This window comes from Echinops telfairi, unplaced genomic scaffold (assembly GCF_000313985.2).
Source record: "Echinops telfairi isolate 266 unplaced genomic scaffold, ASM31398v2 ScPeMD7_7472;HRSCAF=8510, whole genome shotgun sequence".
Classification (NCBI taxonomy): Eukaryota; Metazoa; Chordata; class Mammalia; order Afrosoricida; family Tenrecidae; genus Echinops; species Echinops telfairi.
In genome coordinates, this window is record NW_022111376.1 from 8131904 (window position 1) to 8138841 (window position 6938).

General features: G+C 38.2%; 1 non-coding gene across 1 annotated transcript; it reads left to right on the forward strand.

Moving 5' to 3' along the window:
• Positions 1-4682: 4682 nt before the first annotated feature.
• On the forward strand, positions 4683-4814 carry LOC115873982. The gene has a single exon (XR_004048738.1). It is a non-coding gene; the product is annotated as a small nucleolar RNA SNORA17 (small nucleolar RNA).
• Positions 4815-6938: the final 2124 nt, after the last annotated feature.

The window sequence follows — 6938 nt, forward strand, 5'->3', positions numbered from 1 at the left end:
TAGAGTTCCACTATTACCCATATGGTCCTCACTAGTTATTTGCTTTAAAAATTGCTTACCAGTACCTTCTGAGTCGTGAAACTCTGCTGAAACTTGGCCACCATGGGAGATCTTGTTGGTACCGGATATACCGTATGTACTTGTGTTTAAGCCGAGTTTTTAATGCAGTTTTTGTGGTAAAATTAGGTGCCTCGACTGATATTCGGGTTGGCTTATACTCGAGTATATAAGGTATTTGAAAATCTGATGACATGATTCCCAAGCATCACACCAATATACAAGAGACTACAATCCAGCACATTGTCAGGCAATTGGTAGCTTTTAGACCTATAATATTAGTGAAGTTTCATAAAACCTGAGAGAGAATTTATCAAAAAACTATCTCTTTTCCTTTAAATAAATCCCTAAATTGAAGGGAATTCACAGGGACTTGTTTCAAATATTCCAAGCCTAACAATTTGCATATTAGTTAAATTGTTCCATAGCATAGAGAGAAAATGAGAGCTGCCAGTTTGTTTGTTTTTTCCCTTTCAAGAAATTGACAAAGCACTGAGATCCTAAAAATAGTAGACAGGAGAAGGAAAATATGGAAGTTAATAATGCATACCCTCTGAAGGTTTTAGTAACAGAATCCAGTGGTGTGTTAAAAGATTAATTTGCCACAGCCAAGCTTTTTACCGAATGTATGGATAATTCAACACTGTGAAAGTGTTTTTATACTAAACTAATTCAACATATTAATAGATCATAAACCTGAACACCTTAAGATAAGTTCAATAGTGTTTAAAGGCATTAGAAACAATTCACTATCCAGTACTGTTTCAAAAACAGTTGGTAAACAAACAAACAACAATAAAAAAAGTTGGTGGCATACGAATAGATGGCCACTTTAACATGTTAATTGTGACCTGCTAGATATATCTTATGAATATCTGAAATGAGACAATGATGCCAATTAGAATGCTTTTCTGAAAATTCTAAAAGTACTAGTCAGTACATATAGATGAAGAGATAAGAGAATAAAATAAAAAGAGGCTTGAAGAAGGTCTTCATTTTCATATGATAGGGCATTACCACCCCCCCACCCCCCACCCCCGGGGCAACAAAACAAAATACTTCACTCACATGGAGTTAATCCTGACTCATGGGGAGCCTATAGGACAGGGTAGATCTGCCCCTGTGAGTTTCTGAGACTGAAACTCTTTACAGTCTTTGTTCCCAGATAAATCCAAAGTATTTCAAAATACAAATCAGCTAGGAAATGACTGGAGACAAGAGAACATTCATCACCAAAATATATATATATAAACCAATAGGTTTCCTACATATAAAGGTCCACTATTTGGAAAATAAGGAGCTGTAGTGGCAGGTTAGCCAATGTATTAGTGGCTCAATACATGGGGCAGTGAACTGAAAGGTCTGCGGTTAAAACCCACCAGCAGCCCTTAGGTAGAAAGATTTACAATCTCAGATATCCAAAGGGGCAATTCCTCTCCACCCTAAAGGGTCGCAGTGGGTTTGGCTTTTTGATTTAGAGCCCCGGTAACACAGTGCTGAATGATTTAGAGCCCCGGTCACACAGTGGTGAAAGTGCTCATCTGTGAATGGAAAGGTCTGTGGTTCTAATGCACCATCACCTCTTCAGGAGAAAGATGTGGCAGTCTGCTTTAGGAAAGATTTGTAGCCTTGGAGACCCTATGGGTTAACAATATTCTGTCCTAAAGGGTTACTTACTATCAGTCACAATTGGACAGCAGTGGCTTTGTCCTGACCGGACAGTGGTGACTTTTTCTTGGTTTGATATTTAGAAAAAAAAAAGATAGAAAAAGTTATTATCTTGCCCTTGACAGTGAAAAGAGTAACAAACAAATGAATAATCTTCACAGAAATTATGCAGAACTTGTAGGGGAAATACAACTAACAATGAACTTTCAAATAAATACTCAGCAAAAGAAAGCAAATCACTTTGGAATTCCAAAACTCTTTCAGTATAACGCTTGGAATAAATTAGTAATGCAAACTTTAATTTTTAAATTTTTTACTTCATAGAAAAAGATTGAATCACCTTGTAGATTTAGCCAGAGTGGACGTGACTAGTTCAGTATCTAATAGTTTTCAGTCTTGTTATTTTAATAAAAGAAGAAGAGTTAAAATAAGTTGAGGAAGATTGGAGTAAATGATAAACGTAGGGAAAGCAGCAAGTGGTATTTGAAAAAGATACAGTTCATTAAATTACCAGTTGGATAATATAATGGGACCATTAAATAAAATGGCCCAAGTTTTTAACATAACAATGAAAGACAAATTAATGAATAAGATTAACTCTTCAATGAAAAAAACAGGAGAGAGGAAAAATTAGATTTTTTTTGCTTGGTTTTGTTGCCAAATTTTTTTGGTTATGCCAATCTGTTACATCAGCAATTGAAAATGAGTATATCCTGTATCCTATTACAATTACACAAACAACCATAAAATTCAGTTTTGACATCTTGTAGTCTTAAATCAAGAGAAAGACAGGGTCTTCTACTCCCATAAAGTGTTGCCGGCGTGGAAACCCACAAGGGCATATCTACCTGATCCTACCTGATCAAAATGAGCCAATCAACTCAATGGAAGTGAGTTTTTGCATTAAATGAGATACACCAAAAGTAGGAAGCCTGAGTGCAGAAAAATAAAGCAAAACAAAGAAGGGTGGGGAAAAGTGCCCATTGCAGCTGTTTCTGGACAAAGGCAGTTTCCCTGGACGCTAATACAGCCTATTGTTATTTATAATCCATTTCTTTGGTGGTATCTAGGTTCTAGGTTTCCCCATGCCCAGCTTAAAATCTGAGATTTTATTACTATGGGAGAGGTGAGAATATGTACTGGAGAACATCTGGATTATTGCTTTATATTTAGAACAAGATAAGCAAATCCTATTGAAACTCATGAAAAAAATCGCCCACTAATACCAATCGCTTTCTTGATTACATTATAATGGTCCACACACTAATATATTGTTCATTCTATTTGGTCGTCAAACAGCTTTGACTGGGTAGAACAGACGAATAGAAACCTTTTAGAGAAGGTGAAAGTAAAATGCAAATAAATCAAGTGTTTTGAACACAGTCGTGAGCGCCAGAGCAAGCATTTATCCTGCCTTTCCACTCTATTCCATGATCTCCAGTCGGCCCCAGAGGAGCCACAGAAAATGCTACTTGAACAGAACCACTCTCCTTATCTTCTTTTTTTCCCCTTTTTTGACTTTCTCCATTAATCTTTTTCAATCAAGTTCGTGACAAGTTTAATCCCTTCCCAAATACAGAGCTCCACATTTTTTGAAGTGAGAATTGGAAGTTGCAAAGTAAGTGAAGTGCTCTTTTCTAGAATTTCCTGAAAATCAAAATTAAAAATGCATTTGTTGTCCCTACAGAAATTCCATTGTAAATATGTTTCCTGTCCTAATGTTTTAAAGTCTGATTTGTTATTAGACATCTGTGCTTTGTAGAATAAATCATTAGAGACTATACCTGTATCATCTATTATATGTCAGGGTTGTGAGCAAAGGGACCATTAGGGATATAGTTACAGTCTCAGAAATGCAAAGGTGCAGTTCTACTTTTTCCTATGGGGTTGCTATGAGACAGAATCAATCAATGGCAGGGAGTTGTCTTTTGGGTGATTTTGAAGTCGATGAAGAGTACATAGTAACTGAAGACCATTATTATCAGTTCCAATGAGTTGGCTAGGTAGCTGTCTTCCAAATTTCTTGGCATAGATGAGTGAATGTTCCCAGTGCTTCATTAGCTTGCTAAGGCATTTCCATTGATATTCCATCAATTCCTGGAACCTTGTTTTTGGCTAATGCTTTCAGTGCCGCTTGGACTTCTTCCTTCTGTACCAGTGTTCTTGATCACATGCTACCTCCCGAAATGGTGGGATATCCACTAGTTGTTTTTGGTACAGTGACTGTGTATTAGTTCTAGTTCCTTTTGGTGTTCCCTGCATCACTCAATATTTTACCCATAAAATCTTTCAAGATTATTACTCAAGGCCTGGATTATTTCTTTAGTTTTTTCAGTTGAAGTTATGCTGGGCATTTTCTAACCTGGCAAATCAACCTTTCTTTCTTTTTCTTTCTTTCTCTCTTTCTCTCTCTCTCTCTCTCTCTCTCTCTCTCTTTCTTTCATTTTATTTAAATACTTTTATTGGGGGCTCTTGCATCTTTTATCACAATCCATACATCCATCCAGTGTGTCAAGCACATTTGCACATATGCCGCCATCATCATTTTCAAAGCATTCTCTTCCCACTTGAGCCCCCAGATATCAGATCCCCATTTCATCCCCCTCCTTCCCCCACCCGCCCTCCCTCACAAACCCTTGATAAGTTATAGATTATTATTTTCATATCTTACATCATCCTCTGTCACCTTTCACCAATTTTTCCGTTGCTCATTCCCCTGAGAGGGGGTTCTAGGTTGATCCTTGTGAGAGATTACCCCTTTCTCCCCCCACCCTCCCCTAATCTTCCTGGTATCTCTACTTCTCATTGTTGGCACTGGGGGGGGGGTATCTATCCTGGATTCTCTTGAGTTGTGGGCTCTTGTCTGTAGCAGTGTGCATGTTCTGGTTTAATCTGATTTGTAAGGTAGAATTGAGGTCATGATAGTGGGGGGAAGGAAGCACCAAAGAACCAGAGGAACTGCCCCTAGAGGCGTTGCAGCATGGCCACCCTGCCACAGCTGTGTCATTAGAGGGCAGAGAGAAGAGGGGCTATGTCTAGGCTCAGGGGTCTGACGTGAACCACCTGACTATGACTGCTAGCTCCACAGTCCTATTGCACCTGTGTGACCTGGGCCACCTGGGGAACCTGAAGGGTGCCGGGGAGAGGGGTTCCCTGCTAACTCATGTTGCAAAGTGACAAGATCCTGGCAGCTGGATGATAGGGGATGGGCACCATTGACTTTGGGGGGGTAGGGCACCTGAAAGGTGTCCCTGCCCACTGTAGGGGAGTCCGAGCAAGCCCATGTCTAAGGGTGAATTGGGAGGGGGCTGGCTCGCCCACAGCTGACTAGTTGCCTTGTCCTCTGTTCAGAAATATTAAAAATATTTTTTAAAAACTAGAGAAAAGTATGTTTCATTGGTGCTATACTGCACCCTGACTGGCTCATTTCTTCCCTGTGACCCCTCTGTAGGGGGATGTCCAATTGTCTACAGGTGGGCATTGGGTCTCCACTCTATGCCCTCCACCCATATTCACCTTGGGTATGATTTGTTCTGGGTCTTAGCATATCAACATTTCTTAAAAAAACAACAATAGGAATTCATTGTGTAGATAAACTATTTTTTGTTCATGCAGTCACTTGTTGATGGACATTTTGATTGCTTCTAGTTTGGGGCCAGTGAAACGAAACTTGTCTGAATATCTGAACATTTTTGAACGAGTCACTGAATGGACATTTGTCTCCATATCACTTGAGCATATACCTGGATGTAGGATTGCTGGTTTATATTGTAGGTGGCATGTTTATGTGTTTTTGAATTCAAGTTAATCTAGTGTTGCCTATATATAGTATAAATTACATACAGTTTAATGGACCTTTTGTTAGTTGATAGTCTGACATACGTAAGCTGGTGTAATCACTACTATAAACAAGATTGCAATTAATCCATCACACTCTCGGTCTCCTACACTTGCTGTTTGCATGTTATATGTATTGATATCCATTTACAGTAAATGTCCTATAGACAAAAATAATTTTGGCTTTTTATATCAGATACTTTCTGCTGCTTAATTGGAATATTTAAAAGATGATCACTTTAGAGGTTTACGTATTTGAATTGAAAACTACCACTCTGTTATTGGCTTGATGTTTGTAACTTCCCTCTTTTCCTAATTTCCTGTCATATTTCATATTGTTTAAATATATTTTAGTTTTCAATTTTGACTTACCTGTGGTTTTTTTGTCTCTATATATTTCTCCTTGGTACTGATTGCTCTTGGAATTAAAATACGCATTTCTAATCTAGCATAGGTTACTGGGGGTACTACACATAAAACGTCAAAAACTTCCTACTGAATTACCATCCCTCCTGCTTGTATTTGACAGCTGTCATCTTTATTACATATACGACCATTTTAACTTTTACCAGAAAATGTTATTAGTTTCAAAGCCATATAATTCAGTGCAGTCCCCTTGGTTTCCACGTATTGAATATGTACAACTCACTGCCCGGCCCACTCCATTCTCACCAATCTTTATTGTGATTGAGTCCATTGATTCTGCCACTATGTCAATCTGTCTTGTTGGGGGTCTTCTTTTTTTATGCTGACCCACTAGCTCCAAGGACTGTTCTCTCTTGACAGCATGTCAAAAGTATGTGGGACAAAGTGTTTCCATCCTTGATTCTAAGGAACATGCTGGCTTTACTTCTTCCAAGACATATGTATTGTTAATTTTTCACATAAAAGTACTCTCTATTTATCCAGAGATTTACCATTTCTAAGATCCTCACTCACTCTTAAATGTCCATGTCTTCCCCAGCTATCATTTTCCTTCAATCAAAATTTTCTTCCCCATTTCAGGTAGTGTAGGTCTGCTGACAACCTATTATTTTTGTTTTCATATGTATACGTACATCGTATATATGTGTATAATAAAATTTTTATTCCAATATACTATTTTCACTGGATAGTGTACTCTGGGTTACATTTTCCTGGTTATTTTTATGATGGACAATCTTTGTTTTATTCTGGCCTTGTAAATGTTATGTGGTATAGATGGCCTGAGGATTATCGGTGCCTTTTGTTTAGGTGGTAGTTGACATGTTTAGATTCAAACCAAGTTCTGCTTCATCTTCTGTGGCCAGGATTCACATTTCAGCTCACTTCTCCAAGAGTTCTTTGTGCTGCTTTCAATCAGTCTTGCCTATCCAGGATTCAGAGATGAACCCCAG